Source organism: Leucopleurus acutus (genome assembly GCF_964270905.1).
Source record: "Leucopleurus acutus genome assembly, chromosome: 2".
Lineage (NCBI taxonomy): Eukaryota > Metazoa > Chordata > Mammalia > Artiodactyla > Delphinidae > Leucopleurus > Leucopleurus acutus.
In genome coordinates, this window is record NC_139143.1 from 120,251,505 (window position 1) to 120,269,672 (window position 18,168).

Below are 18,168 nucleotides of genomic sequence, written 5' to 3' on the forward strand. Positions count from 1 at the left end.
CTCCAAACTGGAAATTGTCTTCTTCCTTCCTCAGAGCAGCTCTCTGTCCATTGCCACAGATTATATTAGGGTTCTCCAGAGAAACAGAATCAAGAAGGTATTCGTGATATATCAAATCAAGATATCAAGAAATATACATCTGTGTATATCTGTATACATATATCTGTACACAGATATATATATATATATATATACACACACAAGATACACACACACAGGCACATGGGTGTGTCTATGAGATTTCTTTTAAGGATTTGGCTCATGTGGTTCTGGGGGTTGGCAAGTCTGAAATGTGTAGGTCTGAAAGCTGGCAGGCACTGATGCTGCAGCCTTGAAGCAGAATTTCTTCTCCTCTGGGCAACCTCAGTTTTAGCTCCTAAGGCCTTCAACTGATGGAGTGAGGCCCACACATATCATCAATGGTGATCCCCTTAACTTAAAGTCAAGGGATTGTAGATGTTAAACACATTTACAAAATACTTTGCCAGAAATACTGAAATTAGTGTTTGATTAAATAACTGGGTACTACAGCCTGGTTAAGTTGACACATAAAATTAACCAACATAAGTACTATGCTATTATCTTTCAGGCCAGAAAACTTAAAGTTGTCATTTTTCTTTCTTATGAAATTTCATTGTGCTTTTCACCTAAGAAGGAACACAGTGAAAGTCTGGTTTTAATGGAGCCTGGAATGAAGATGAATAGAATACCAAGAAAACACACAATGCTTCTTTCACAATTGTGTCTAAGACTGGCTTTAATCAACAGAGTAGGTAATTGCTAAACTATTTGTGCCACTTGCCAAGTAGTAGCAATGAATTTAACCTTATTTATCCCATTTTGTTTTTGTGAGATGAATGGCTTAGTTACGGGTAAAATTTTTAGTTGAGTGATATAATCCCACCCTAACCCACTAAGCTGTCTAGGGGAATGGCAGATATTAGCAAAAACCCCTTAATTTGTACCTTTAATATATCACATCAATATCACATTAATACTTGCAGCAGTCAGTTATTTCTGTATATCAAATAATTACAAAATCACTTATTTTCACTATGTGTGTCTAAACTTGCTTAAAGTTGGCTGTAGGTCTTGAGTTTACTTTGTATCTCTTCTGTGTTTCTACATATTTCTGCTACTTGACTCTCTGAGAAATGACCATCTCATAGAAGACAAACAAGGGAGGAAAGTGGAAACACAGGATGTCTCTGAAAGCCTAGGCTTGGAGATGACATACTATCTTCTCTACCCACATTTTATTGGCAAAAAGAATTGCATCAGTGGTGTGGGGAAGTATATTCTACCCCTGGTGGGAAAAACTGCCAAGTCACATGCAAAGATCATGGATACAGGAAGAGGTGAAAAGTTGGGCCAATAATTTAATCTATCACATTTATGATGGTGTATTAGGTTTTTTTTTATGGCTGCTTTAACAAATTACCACAAACTTGGTGGTTTAAAACAACAAAAATGTATTTTCTCGCAGTTCTGGAAGCCAGAAATCTGAAATCAGTATCACGGAGCCCATATCAGGATGTTGCAGTTCACGCTACCTCTGCAGGCTCTGGGGGAGAATCTGTTCCATGTCCGGCCCTGCTTCTGGTGGCTGCCGGCATTCCTTGAGTCCTGGCTGCATCATGCCAGTCTGTGCCTCCATGGTCACACGGCCTTCTCCCCTTCTATCTGTCTCCTCTTATGTCAACTTTAAATTTCCCTTTGCCCTTCTCTTTAAGGATACATGGAATTGTATTTAGGGCCCATCTGGATAATCCAAGAGAATCTCTGCATCTCAAGATTCTTAACTTAATCATATCACGTACATGTAAAGTAATATTCAAGGTTCCAGGGGTTAAAGCCTGATATCTTTGGGGGACATTTTTCAGCCTACTACAAATAGCAATAGCAGTCACAGAAGGCTTTCCACCTACAAGACATTCAACTAAGCCTTTACATATATTAACTCATTTAATTCTCAAAACAACCCTTCATGTTGTTTCAGTTATCAACCCTGCTTTTTAGATGAGGAAATTAAGGTGAACAGAAGCTAAACAACAACTTGTCAAGTAAGGCAGGATTTAAGCTCTCTGTCTCCAGAGTCTTCCTTAATCACTACATTCTACTGCTTCTCTACTTTGCTTATAAATCAACAGAAACATAGATGGAAACCACAGCATCTAACACTGGGACTTGAATATTGGGCTTTTAATATGATTAGGCAGATTGGCTTCTTATACTGAGAAATATGGTCTGAGCTCTTGAGAAGTTTAGGGAGTGGCAAAAAAGAATATCTTGGATGCTGTCAGCAATTGTTCCAAAGCTGCTGGGCTGGGATCAATGACCACGTTCCTAGGTGACATTCCAGTGGCCAAGTTCTCAGCAGAGTTTGGAACATTTGTGCCTGGCAAGGTTTCTTCTCAGAATTACTAGGAAGCTGTAACTGGTGCTTGACAGAGTCTGTGCTCTGTTCCCTGCAGAAAGCTGAAGCCAAGGAGTTTTAACACCCACAGTTTAATAGGAAAAAAATCTGAGTAGTGTTGATGATCAGGTCATTTCAAACCAGCCATTCAACAGAATGATGTGTTTCTTTTTTTTTTTTTTTTTGCGGTACGCGGGCCTCTCACTGTTGTGGCCTCTCCCATCACGGAGCACAGGCTCCGGACGCGCAGGCTCAGCGACCATGGCTCATGGGCCCAGCCGCTCCGCGGCATGTGGGATCTTCCCGGACCGGGGCAAGAATCCGCGTCCCCTGCATCGGCAGGCGGACTCTCAACCACTGCGCCACCAGGGAAGCCCTTTCCACTGTATTTTAATATAGTTTGCTTGAGTTCATTTTTGGTTACAAGGTTGGTGACAAAGGCTATGTTCTTTGTTTCTTCTTTATTTTGGTAAGAATTCTTAACATGACATGTACCCTCTCAGTAAACTTTTATGTACACATTACAGTGTTGTTAACTGTAGGTATTACGTTCTACGGCAGATCTGCTTATTCATCTAGCGTAACTGAAACTTTGTAGTCTGAACAGCAATCCCCCTTTCCGTGTCCCCCCTTAAGTAACTACCGTTCTATTCTCTGCTTCTGTGAGCTTGACTATTTTAGATACTTCCTGTAAGTGGAATCATGTAGTATTTGTCTTTCTGTGACTGGCTTATTTCACTCAGCATAATGCCCTCTAGGTCCATCCATGTTGAAATGGTAGATTTCCTTCTTTTTAAGGCTGAATAATATCCCATTGCATGTATATACCACATTTTCTTGATCCATCCATCTGTTGATGGAAATTTAGGTTGTTTCTACATTCGGGCTATTATGAATTATGCTTCAATAACATGGGAGTGCAGACCTCTTTTTCCTATCCTGATTTCAATTATTTTGGATACAACCTAGAAATAGGATTGCTGGAATATACACTAGTTCTATTTTTAATTTTTTGAGGAATCTCTGTCCTGTTTTTCATAGTGGCTGCACTGTTTTTCATTCCTACCAGCACTCTGCAAGCATTCTAATTTTCCGCATCCTTGCCAACATCTTTTATCTTTTGTTTTTTGATAGTAGCCATCCTAACAGATGTGAGGTGGTATCTCATCGTGGACTTGTTTTGCATGATTAGTGACATTGAGCATCTTTCCCTACACCTGTTGGCCATTTGAATGTCTTCTCTGGAGAAGTGTCTATTCAAGTTTGATGTGTTTCCTTAAATACACAGGCATTTTTTAATGACAAAGGCTGAGATTTCTTAGCATGGCTTCTGACCTACCCTCTAAAAGGTATATCTTAGCTACATGTATCATTATGTTTGCTATTTTGATTTAAATACTGACAAAATATAATTTATTATATTATCAAGAACCCTAACATTGCACATGGAAGGTTGAATCCAGCCACATATGGCGTTCGCCAAATGTCTCCAGAGATTTTTCTATTTTTTATATGCTTTACCAGGATTTTGCTTCCTTCACTCTTTAGCCCATATGTTTTTTTTTTTGAAGCTCATTAATTGGCACAAACTTTAAGCATTTGTCCCCAATCAATCAAAAGTATTTTATATAGGTAAAATATTTATTTCCAAATGGCTTGGTTGGCTCTTTCAGCGTGCTAAATCTTTTTCTATTACATTAAAAACTGCTGTTATTATTCTCTCCAAGAGTAAATAAATTTAGATCAATGACTTTCATGTATATTCCAGGCTTTCCAAACCTACATCCTGAAGTCTGCCAAAATGACTGAACAGTAAAAATCACATTCTCACTTAGGCTTCTGGAAGTTGGGACAAAAATCAGTTTCCAAGGTGCAAATAATAAGCTCAAAGCAAGACCTTTTCTTTCAGTTTTTCACTTTCTATTGCTTTGTAGAGAATTATCATTTGGCTTAATTGTCAAGAAAAGTAAGAAGGAAGATCAAGGCTAATAATTAAATTTCTGCCACAGATGGAATTGTCAAAAATTAAACATGGTGTGGTAATCAAGGAATTACAGGGAGTTTAATACCTGTCTCTTCTCTGGATTTTATTGCAGGCACAGAGGAAAAAAACCCCAAAATATTAGGAGGTTCGGGATATTTGTGTGTAGTAGAAGGTCATATTTGGGAGTTTCAGGAGAATTAAGAACCCTCCAGATGATGATAATACATCAACACTGAGCTTGTCCCCATGTCAGATGTTAGCACTCACTCCCCTCCCCTGGCCTGGAATAAGCTTATGTCAGATGGCCACATGGACTGCCCTTACTTCATTCAGATCTCTGCTCTTTCTCTTCAGAGAGTCCTTTCTTGACCATCCTATCAAAAGTAGCAACACCTGCCACTCTAATCTTGCCTCTGTTCATTTTTTCTTCTTGATATTTATCACTACCCCAGTTTATATTCATGTTCATTTGTTAATTGTTAGCTTGTTTGTTGCCTTCCCCCACCCCCACAGCAGTGCCTAGTACAGAGTGGATGCCAAGTACATATTCGCTATTCCTATTGAACCCCCTTGTCACACTTCAGTTACAAACACACTCTGTTTGTTTGTTTTTAATTTAGTGCTTATGCATAGACACTTTGAAATTTTAAAAAAGTCCGCTTGAAATATTTCTAAATATTTAAAAACAAAGAACCAGGGGGCATAGGATATGAGAGGCCATCTTATAGGTAAAAAGGAAGCTCAGAGAGAAAAAATGAATAGTTCAAGGTCACATGGCTGTCAAGAATCTTGGGGGTGGGTCTGAGGTTTTACCCTACTGGCAAGCTAGCAAGTTATCCTTCCATAGTTTCATGGATGCTGGCAGAGACATAAGACTCCTGAGTCAGAAACAAAGAACTGTATTCTCATGGCACAGCAATCTTCATGAACATCATATTTGCCCCATTTCTCCTTGTCCTCTTCCCCTACTTACCAGCCTCATTGGAGTGATGTGGAGCTTGCCCAGCTGGATGCTCTATGTTCACACTGTGGCTCTGTGTCACACCTGAGGAGCCCTAAGCTTAAGGATTTGAATTTTTTATAATAAGCAGTAAGCAAACCTAACCTCTGATCCAGAAGAGTCACTATCTCTGTCATTCTGTGTTGTACAACATCCTTGAAAGATACCACTCTCACAAAACATGGAGAAATGCTAGAGATCTATGGAGAATTGTCTCTCAACATCAGCCAGTTAGTAAAAAACAATTGGTGCTATGTCCTAACTCTTTTTCTTTTTGGTACGCGGGCCTCTCACTGTTGTGGCCTCTCCCACTGCGGAGCACAGGCTCCGGACGCACAGGCTCAGCAGCCATGGCTCACGGGCCCAGCCGCTCCACGTCATGTGGGATCTTCCTGGACCAGGGCACGAACCCACGTACCCTGCATCGGCAGGCAGACTCTCAACCACTGCGCCACCAGGGAAGCCCTGTCTTAACTCTTAATAATCATTGCTTTATGAAATTGCATAAAACCTGTATAGCACACAGTACAATACTTAATAGACATTAACTCTTTATTCTCATTCCACATATTTCTTTTCATCTTTGGGTTACATATAAGTTTTCTGCTTTATTTCTGATGATGTATCATGGATATTGGTAAAGGTATGCATCAGAAAAAAATCAGCCATAATCTCATCAATGCTAAACTCTATTCTGAACACATCAACAGAGGAAGCCCATTACAGCAAACCATTAAAAGAATATAGATACTTCATGGTATTTAATACCTTGTAAAACGTAATAACTGCACAGAATCTTAGAGTGGGGAGCCTTAAGATCACCTCACTGGACTTGCCCTTTTTCCTTGGCTTTACCAATTTACTGGTGAGGAAACAAGCTGAGGGAAGGAACAGCTTTGTCCACAGTCATATTGGGTTAATAGCAGAGTGGGGAATGTGACAGTCTTGATGTGGTAGTATGCCTGTAACAATAACTTCAGTCTTATCTTCTCACACTGCTTTTCAAAAGAGCACTCACAGTGTATGAGTGATTTGAGTTAATGGCCTCCTTAAGTGCTTATCCAGGAGAATGTGGGGCTGCCCAGACCTGAAGGTGAGGAACTTGGATTGTATTGCAAGAGAAACTAGAGGCTTTTTGAAGTTAAGAGTAAAGATTAAATGCTGTGGAAAACCTTAACTGCATCAATTAATCAGTACTTATCCATTGTGTGTGAGATGGTACATCATAGCAGGTGTAAACTCTGGAGTCAGATTTGGGTGTGAATTCCTACTTCACTTAGCTTTTTAAAGTTATTTACCATTGCTTTGCCTCAGATTCTTCATATAGAGTCTGAAGATAATGATTGTACCTTTCTTACAGAATTAGAAGATGAAGTGCATACATGGCATTTAGCACAGTCCATATAGAGAAAGAACTCAATAGTATTAGGATCATTCATACTATTATGTAACCTAGATTTTACAAATCATTTGGGCTGGGTATTATGTGTTGGCCTTTCTAGAAGATTCTTTCTCCAGCCTCCACCCTGCTCTGTATATTTGGAGAATGAGCCGTATGTGCCACCTCAGTTGACAACCTTGAGTTAAGCCAATGCGGGAGCCCTGGCAGAGAACTGGGGAAAGGAAGGAAAGAACCATGTCAGCTCGCTGTGAAGGCCACCAGGAGCCCTAATTCTGTCAGGCTGCCCTCTCTACACTGCCCTCTACACTTCAGCATTCTGTCAACTGCCTTCACCTCCTTGGCCATCACCCGCTAAACCAGCCATGGAGTACTGCATTGTCTCTTGTGGTCTTCTAATATCAAGCTCACACTTTTTAAAAGGGTACCTTTGTTCATCTCTTCTCAAATTATCCTAATCTGAATGTGCCCTCTAATTCTTGCTGATTCATCATTTTCCCATTTGATCTTTACAACAACTCCATGAACTAAGTATTATTTCCATTTAACATATGATGCTACTGAAGCTTAGGCAGTTAAGCTAATTTCCTGAAGTGAATTGACTAGTCAATGACAGGACCAGAATTCTGTTTTTCTGCCACTAGAACCCATGGTCTTTCTGTTGATGTGCTTCTATTGCATTCCTTAGGGCATATTCCTCAAGGTCAGGACCATGGTTTACTAATCTTAGTATTTAGTCCCATTTCATTCCAAGTATACAGCATATACTCAATATATGTGTTTTAAATGTCTATCAAATATAATCTAAACTTACAGGTTATTTTTAGGGAGCATATACTACTTAATCAGTATCACATCTCACAGCACACACTTTGAATATCTTGTTTTATTATAGGATAATAATCATACTCCTCATTGACTGCCCAAGAAGAGCACACAGTTGAGGAAATGCTGTTGGTGGGCGGTAGGGGAAAGAGTCAGCCTGGGGAGTTGTTCTGGTTGACATTTTCAGTGTTTTTCTGGGCCTCTCTCTGAAATGTAAAGAGCTCTGGGACTCTGGCTGCAGATGAAAGAGGTGGATTTTTTGTTTTGAGAGCAGCTGAGGGAGGTGGGTGTGTTTTGCTGTGTTTTGAATTTAGTTCTTTTCCTTCATTACAGAATCTCATTTCCTACAGAAAAGTTTAGCATCTGTTTTGTGATTTGATGAATGGCTTTGAGCTGTTAATTTAATTGCTTCCTAGTAAGACACTAATGACCTTTTTTGTTCCACTAAATACTAGTGTGTTTAGTTATAAATGAACCATAACTAAACACTTGGAGCTCCAGTACTTACAATTCACATTGCTCAGGTTCAGGTTGTAGCAACTAGAGTTAGAGTTACAGGTGGCCTGTAGATTTCGCTTCCAAAATCTGTGGTAGGTGAGAAGAACAATAATTTTCTCATAACAGCAAATTCAGGAGCAAAGCTTAATGCAATATGAACAGACAAAGGAGAAGAAAAGAGAAAAATATATGCCAACGTATTTCCAGATCTGAGAAATCCCATTTGCTATCTTCAGCCAAGGAGCTGGAGGCCTGGAATTTGGATCTTTCTGGTCTCAGCTTCCTGAGAATTACTTGTTCTCTGGGTAGCCACAAGCATCAGGTAGGGGTAGGGGTAGGGGAGTTAATCTAAAAGTTTGGACTCTCATATTTGTCTGTTGATCACCAGGTTTCAAATGTTCTTTCAAGAGTGAGGGCATCTTTATATATTTGATGGGAATGAATATTAATTTGCCACTTCTTCAGCCCTTCTGGCATGGCCACTGAGTGTTGATTTCATTGGTAATTGAAATTAAAGCATTGTAGCTCCCACTGGACTTTAATCGGCTTCCTCTTGGAATACTGCCAAGTAAGATCTTTTCCTGAAGGACCCCAACTAAACAAGGAGGCCACAGAAGGTCTGGGTCTGCCTTTGGCAACTGGAGTCATGCAATTGCCTGGGACGTCAGTATCATCAGATTTATTCCCTGCCTTCTTTGAAATAGTGCTTTCTCACCACCAAGGAATTCTCCCAATGCTCCAAGATAAATATTTTTGGAAACCAAATGATATTTGATTTTCTCAAAATGGAGACAAAGATAAGGTGAGTATTCCGGAAGGAAAAAGACAGGAATCTCACTCCCCACTCCTAGCTGAGGCATATTTGGTTTCCAAACTGCCTACAAATGGAGCAGTTGAAAGAAATTCAGAGTGAACTGAAGTACCAGTGAAAGGGCTGCACTGCTCCTTCATCTCCGGGACCCAGACAGGGCTGCTGTGTGGAATGTGGACCTCCCACACATGGACTTGATTGTACGTCAAGGCTGGTATGAGGAACCAAGGGACACTTTCTCCAGAAGAAGCAAGGATTCTTTAGAATCGGAGCTTTGCCTGGTGTCGTTAAAAAGAATGAAGGAAGGAGTGTGTAGTGGGTAAGCCACATCTTGATATCTTTTTTCCTTAATCATCCCCACCTCCAAACTAAAAACATTTTCTTCAGCATTTCAATGACCATATTATGCTTTAGGTGAAGTGATACTTTATTATTGAGATTAAATTTGAATCCTTTTAAAGGAAGCCTGTAAGGATTGTTGTTAAATCTCAGACTCCCTATCTCTTTAGCTGTTAGAAAAGAATGTATAACTACATGTTTAAAAGAGTGATTTAAATTTTTCATTTTTCCCAGAAAGGTGTGTTTCTAAGTTAGAATTTGCTCATAGCTCTTCCTGTTAAGCACAGCCATGCAGTTCATATGCAAGGTGGATTTTAATGTCTCTCAAGGTGAAACTCTGCATTGAACATGCAAATCACCAGCATCAAATTCATCAGCAAATATTGTTAGCTCAACCTGCGGAGTACATCCAGAATTAGACCACTTCTCACCACCCCACTGCTATCTTTCTGGTCTGAGACACTGGAACCTCTTACTATCACTTCCTGTCTGGGCTCCCTGATTCTAATTCTGATTCCCCTCAGGCTCTTTCTAACCCAGATATGTTTTATCAAAACATAAGGTTATGCTTTTGCTCAAAACCATCCAAGAGCTTTCCATAGCACTCAGAGTAAAAGCTAAATCTTACCACGGTTTCAAAGGTCTTACGTGAGCCGGTTCCTACACCTACCCTGTTCTCTCTTCCATCTCCTACCAGTTTCTACCCAGTCACTTTGGTCTCCTTGCTGTCCATCAAAAGTCTTTTCCTTTGTAAGGCTCTCTCTCTCACCTCTTTCAGCTCTTTACTCAAAAGTCACTCTCTTAATGAGGTCTTTTGTTGCTACTCTATTTAAAACTGCATTCCTCCCATAACTACCTGTATCTCCTTTGCCTGACTGAAGTTTTTCGTGAGATTGACAATAAGTTATCCTTTGTTTACATACTTCTTTCGTTTACTGTCTGCCTCTCCCCTTGAGAAGATAAGCTCTAGGAGGGGTCATGGAAAACACTGGGAGGCTCAGAGAAGGCATTCAAAAAAAACAAAAATTCTTTTTGAATGAGTGAGTAGGACACCATATTCTTATTCTTTGGAACACTGTGAAGCGTTCCCATGGTCCAGTCTAAAAAGGGGTACAAAAATCCAGAGTATATGAGGCATATAATAATAGCACAACAGAGCAATTTTCTAATAACAAGTGCCCACCTACCCAACACATACTGAGATCAACCAATGCCTGGGGTTCTAGCCCTACTATTGACTACTTGTTCCTGAATGTAACTGGATTTTTAAGCCTCTTGCTCTCGCCTCAGTGCCTATCTCAGCAAACTCTGACATCACAGGACAAACCACAAATCCAACTCCAGATGCATTAAAAAATAATCTGGCTATGTCACTGAAGATCAGTTAGAAACACTGAAGAATATTACATTTTATATTACAACAAAACAAAACAAAACACTTCCTAAAAAATACTGCTTAAATATATTCTTTTTCCATGATTCCCTGTAGGGCTGTCCACATACTCTCTTGTCTCTCTTCTATGGGTCCCAGTAACTCCCTAGAACTATTCAGAGATTCGAGTAGTACTTAGATCTCATCCACCTGGCCCACATTCTGTAATCTCATGTCATTGTTTTGTAATATTTGTCCATTCAGATATGTGCATCATAGTGTCCTGACTAAAACTTGCTACTATCTTCCTATATCCCAGAATATATAATACACAATTTTTATAATGATCTTGATGGTGTTAAACTTGCCAAACTTATCTCTAGTTGGAGTTCTCACAATTTAAGCTCCACTCATACTGAATTGCAGCCTCTGGTACAGTTCTGAGCATTTGACAGATGGCTCCTTCCCTCTATAATACCTCATTTCTCAACCTTCTGATGGACTCCGCTAGAAAATCACCTCACCGGTGAATTATTTCCCACCTTTCACAGGAGGAATTGGTCATACTGGCTTCTTGCTCTTCTTTAAATACTCAAAGCTACTCCGCCTTGAGGCATTAGCACTTGCTATTCCCTCTGCCCCGACACACTTTGCTTACTTAGCCACAGGGCTTCCTCCTGTGCTTTCTTCAGATCACTGCTAAATACCATTGTACCAGGGAATTGTTTCCCAATTACCCTGTGAAAAAGAGTCAGACCTACCCTGATCCTCCCTCTGGCGCTATCCATTCTCCTACCATGCTTTATTTTTTCCTCCAAAAGCATCTATCTCCATACGATATATATGTACTTGTTTATTTATTTATTCCCTCTCTTCCTCCACTGGAATGGAAGCTCTATAAGGGCAGATTTTTAAAAGGTTTTCTTCATTATTGTTCTCCCATAATCCAGTACAAATGCTTGGCATATATTAGATGCTCAACAAATATTTGTTGAATTAACTGATGAATAAATGGTCAACTGTCTCTCTTACTATCAGGTCTGTAGACTTTATGAGGGAAGTTACTAGGTGCATTTAATTCACAACTGTAGTAAATAATATGTGTTTAATAAGTGAATGGATGGATAAATAAATATATCTTGAGTACTTAGTACAGAGCTTGTTACATTGAATTCCTTTATATGCCTATACAGGAAAGACTTCTGGGCAGAGGGAACAGCAAATGCAAAGGCCAGTGGTCCATATACACTTGACACACTCTAGGAGTAGCAGAGTCAAGGTGAACGGAATGGAGAGAATTAAGGAGAGAATAGTAGGAGCAGAATTCTAATTGGGGTATATCACTTAGAACCTTGTAGGTTATTTTAAACAGTTTAGCTTTGTTAAAAATAGGAAGGCACTGTAGGATTTGAGCACTGTAGTGACATGATCTGGCTTGCATTTTAACAGGATCACTCTACCTGCTATATTAAAATGGCAGAAAAACAGATCGAAGGTGGAGGAAGGAGGGTCAGTTACAAGACTATTGAAATAATCTTTATGAGAGATCATGGTGGTTTGGATCAGTCATGATTTGATAGCCAACGAGATGGTGAACAATGGTTATATTCTAGATACATTTCAATGGTAAACTCAATAGACAATCCTGATAGATTGGATGTAGGAGTGAAAGAAAAATATTATGCTAATATTTTGGTTTGTGAACTTCCACTTCCAAACAAGATAGAATAAGAGACCAGATTTACATTCATGTGTGAAATAATTAAGGAAAAAATGTAAAGTATTTGAAACAATAGTTTTTAAGATACTGGATATATCAGACAATGAAGGACAGCGATCTATGACAGAAATGAAATAAATGAAGTGAGCTCCATTATTGGCAGAACACATGCCTTACTTCCCAGGCTGTGAGGCAGGGAGGGAGAACACAGGAGTATCCCAGAAAACTTATTCATTTGAGATGGAGCTGAGATTCTGGGGAGACCAAGGTGGCTAGAACTTTGAGGAGGGAGTAATGCAGAGAAGAGAACTTCACAGAGAGAGAGTCCTGGAGAACTGCAGAGGGTGTCCTTTGATTACTCAGGAGGGTATTGATCAGAGGATGCAGGTGAAAAAAATTACCTGAGGCTGTAAGAAGAAGCTTCCAAAGGGATTAGAGGCAGCAGGACCCAGCATTCACAAAAGACTAAGTGTAGCCAATCTGGAAAACTTCATAATTGTTGGGGCATTGGGTAAAACCCAAGAGTCTTGCCTAAGACATAGGGAATAATTAACCCTCAAAGAAATATTAAGGAACTTCTTCAAGCAGAAGGAAGAATGACACTAGTTGGAAATACAGATTGACACAAAAAAATAAAGTGTATCTGAAATGGTAACTACATGGGTAAATATATAATGTTTTTTTCATTATCTAAATTTCTTTAAAAGATAATTGATTTTTTTCTAAATCGGAGCTGGAGGAATCAGCCTCCTGGACTTCAGACTATACTACAAAGTCACAGTAATCAAGACAGTATGGTACTGGCACAAAAACAGAAATATAGATGAATGGAACAGGATAGAAAGCCCAGAGATAAACCCACATACATATGGTCACCTTATCTTTGACAAAGGAGTCAAGAATATACAATGGAGAAAAGACAGCCTCTTCAATAAGTGGTGCTGGGAAAACTGGACAGCTACATGTAAAAGAATGAAATTAGAACACTCCCTAACACCATACACAAAAATAAACTCAAAATGGATTAAAGACCTAAATGTAAGACTGGACACTATAAAACTCTTAGAAGAAAACATAGGCAGAACACACTATGACATAAACCACGGCAAGATCCTTTCTGACCCACCTCCTAGAGAAATGGAAATAAAACCAAAAATAAACAAATGGGACCTAATGAAACTTAAAAGCTTTTGCACAGCAAAAGGAACCATAAACAAGATGAAAAGACAGCCCTCAGAATGGGAGGATTTATTTGCAAGTGAAGCAACTGACAAAGGATTAATCTCCAAAATTTACAAGCAGCACATGCAGCTCAATATCAAAAAAACAAAAAACCCAATCCAAAAATGGGCAGAAGACCTAAATAGACATTTCTCCAAAGAAGATATACAGGCTGCCAACAAACACATGAAAGGATGCTCAACATCACTAATCATTAGAGAAATGCAAATCAAAACTACAATGAAATGTCACCACACACCAGTCAGAATGGCCAACATCAAAAAATCTACAAACAATAAATGCTGGAGAGGGTGTGGAGAAGAGGAAACCCTCTTGCACTGTTGGTGGGAATGTACATTGATACAGCCACTATGGAGAACAGAATGGAGGTTCTTTAAAAAACTAAAAATAGAACTACCATACGACCCAGGAATCTCACTACTGGGCATATACCCTGAGATAACTATAATTCAAAAAAAGTCATGTACTACAATGTTCATTGCAGCTCTATTTACAATAGTCAGGACATGAAAGCAGCCTAAGTGTCCATCATCAGATGAATGGATAAAGAAGATGTGGCACATATATACATTGGAATATTACTCAGCCATAAAAAGAAATGAAACTGAGTTATTTGAAGTGAGGTGGATGGACCTAGAGACTGTCATACAGAGTGAAGTAAATCAGAAAGAGAAAAACAAATACTGTATGCTAACACATATATACAGAATCTAAAAAAAAAAAAAAAGGTTCTGAAGAACCTAAGGGTAGGACAGGAATAAAGATGTAGACATAGAGAATGGACTTGAGGACACGGAGAGGGGGAAGGGTAAGCTGGGATGAAGTGAGAGAGTAGCATTGACATATATACATTACCAAATGTAAAATAGATGGGTAGTGGGAAGCAGCTGCATAGGGAGCATAGGGAGATCAGCTCAGTGCTTTGTGACCACCTAGAGGGGTGGGATAAGGAGGGTGGGAGGGAGACGCAAGAGGGAGGAGATATGAGGATATATGTATGTGTATAGCTGGTTCACTTTGTTATGAAGAAGAAACTAACACACCATTGAAAAACAATTATACTCCAATAAAGATGTTAAAAAAAAAGATAATTGATTTTTTCTAAAGAAGAGCACTATTTTAATTATAGTAAATTTCGCAAGAGCTAAATTATAATTTTTTTAAATATATCATATAACATGCTATATGATTTTTATTCTATAAGCAGTTCATAAATTTCAAGAAAATTAAAAAAAGAGAAAAAGCAGAAGGAATGTCACCCATCATTTCATCACTGATATAATACAAATATTCCTAACATGTTAATACGTGATATCAGAATATTTTGACCTTTTTTCTTTCAGTAGTATTTTTATGCATAATTTTCTGTGTTGTAATTTCCATGTTTAATTTTAAATGTTTCTTATTTTTAGAACTCATACACATATTTCTTTTCAATTAATTAATTGTATTGTGGTAAGAACACTAGCACAAGATCTACCCTATTAAATTTCTAAGTGTACACTATGGTATTGTTAACTATAGGCACAAGTTGCATAGCATATCTCTAGAATTTATTCTTCTTGCATAACTAAAACTTTACGCCAACAAACAGAACTCCTCATGGTCAAAAAGAGAAGAAATCAAAAGAGAAATTAGAAAATATTTGAACTAAATAAAAATGAAAATCCAACATTTCAGAATCTGTGGGATGCAACTAAAAGATTAGTTGGAGAGAGAAACTGATAGCACTAAATAACTCCATTGGGAAATAAGAATGATCTCAAATCAATTATCTCAGTTCCTATCTTAAGAACTAGAAAAAGAAAAAAAAATTAAACTCAAATTAAGCAGAAAAAAGAAAATTATCAGAGTAGAAACTAAAGAAATATAAAACAGAAAAACATTCACTGAAACCAAAGGTGTTTCTTAAAGAAAGTCCAAAGAGATATGGCTTCTAGTAAATTTTACAAATTTTTTAAGGAAGAAATAATAGCAATTCTACTCAAACTCTTTCAGAAAATGGAAGAGATTACTTCTCAATTCATTCTATGAAGCCAGCATTATCCTGATACTAAACCAGACAAAGACATTACAAAAAGGAAAACTACAGACCAATATCCCTCATGAACATAGATACTAAAATTCTGAACAAGATTTTAGTAAATTGAGTCCAAAAGCATGTAAAGGGCATCACGACTAAGTATGATTTACCTGAGACATGCAACAGTGATTTAACAATAGAAAATCAATAGAAAATGGATGAATGCAATTCATTTTATCAACAAACTAAAAGAGCAAAGTTGTACAATCCTATAACTAGGTGTTGAAAAGCATTTGACAAAAATCTAACATCAATTCCTGGTTAAAACTCTCAACAAACTAAGAATGAAAATGATTCCATAACTGGATTAAGGGGAATTTACCAAAAACTTATAGGTTACATCATACTAAATGGTGAAAGACTGAATGTTTTCCTTTAAAATCAAGAATAAGGCAAGGATGATTGCAATCACTACTTCCATTTAATATTGTGCCAGAGGTTCTACCCAGTGATTTAAAGAAAGGATGAGAAACAAAAGACAGCCATATTGAAAGATGAAGGAGAACTGACTTAGAAGACAGCATAATCATCTATGTAGAATATTGTATGAAATCTACAAAAAACTTATTTGAACTGAAAACCAAATTTAGCAAGGTGTCATGATATGAGCTCAATATACAAAATTAATTTTGTTTCTATACAGTAGCAACAAACAATCAGAAATTAATTTTAAAGTACCATTTATAATAGCATCAAAAACATGAAACCTTTAGGGGTAAATCAGACAAAAATACACAAAACCTGTACACTGAAAACTGTAAACCAGTGCTGAGAGAATTTTAAAGACCTAAGTAAATGGAGCTATATGTTGGAAGACTCAATATTGTTCAGATGTTAGTTGTCAAAGATTTGATTTATAAATTAAATGCAATTCAAATAAAAATTTCAGTAAGCCTGTTTTATAAAAATTAACAAGCTGATTTTTAAAATTCATATGGAAATACAAAGGATCTAGAACAGCCAAAACAAGAACAAAGTTGGAAGACTAACACTGATCTCAAAATTTATTATGAAGCTGCAACAATCAAGACAGTATGGTATTAGCATACACATAAAGAAACAGATCTGGAGAGTCTGGAGAGTCCAGATAGACTTGCATATATATGTACAACTGATTTTTGACACAGATACAAAATTAATTCAATTTAATTTTGGAGAAAAGTTTGTTCAACAAATGCTGTGGGAACAACTGGATCTGTTACCACAGATCTGCCACACAAAAAAAGCAAAACAAAAAACAAACTTTGATCTGTATCTTGAAAACCTTGTACTATATACAGATATTAAATCAAAATGGGTAATGGGTCATGGACCTTAATGTAAAACCTAAATGTAAACCTACGTGTAAACCTAAATGTAAAACAGGAGAAAAATCTCTGCAACCTTAGATCAGGCAGAGTTCCTAGATAAAACACCAAAGGCATGATTCACAAAAGAACAAATTGATAAAATGGACTTCATTAATACTAAAAACTTCTGCTCTTTGAAAGACATTATTAAGAAAATGGAAAGGCAAGACACATACTGGAAGAAAATGTTTGCAAGTCATATATCTGATGAAAGGCTTATATCCAGAATATGTAAAGAAATCCCAAAATTCAATAATGAAAAAAATCAAACAACTGAATTAAACAATGGGCAAAATATTTGAATAGACACTCCACTAACAAAAGACATATGAATGGCAAATAAGCATATGAAAAGATGTTCAACATTACTGTTCATCAGGGAAATGTAAATTAAATCCACAATGAGACACCACTACACACTCATTAGGATGACCAAAATTAAAAAAAAAAAAAATGATTATACTGGACTTCCCTGATGGCACAGTGGTTAAGAATCCACCTGCCAATGCGGGGGACACGGGTTCAAGCCCTGGTCCAGGAAGATCCCACATGCCGCGGAGCAACTAAGCCCGTGAGCCACAACTACTGAAGCCTGCGTGCCACACTACTGAAACCCACGTACCTAAAGCCTATGCTCTGCAACAAGAGAAGCCACCACAATGAGAAGCTGGCATGCCGCAAGGAAGAGTAGCCGCTGCTCGCCACAACTAAAGAAAGCCTGCGTGCAGCAACAAAGACCCAATGCAGCCAAAAATAAATAAATACATAAAAATTAAAAAAAAAAAGATTATACCAAGTGTTATGGAGAATGTGGAGCTACTGAAACTCTCATATATTCCTGGTGGGAATGTAAAAAGGCATAATCACTTTGGAAAACAGTTTGGCAGTCTCTTAGGAATTTATACATACACCTACCTAATAGCCTGTAGAAATTTATAGCAGCTTTATTTTTTCCAGGCAAAAACAGGAAACAACCCAAATGTCCATTAATAATGAAGGGACAAATTTATGTATATTCATACTATCAAATATTACTCAGCAAAAATAATATGAATTAGTGATATATGTAAAGACATGGAAGGATTTCAAATTAATTGTGCTGATTTAAAGAAGCCAGAGAAGGAAGAGTA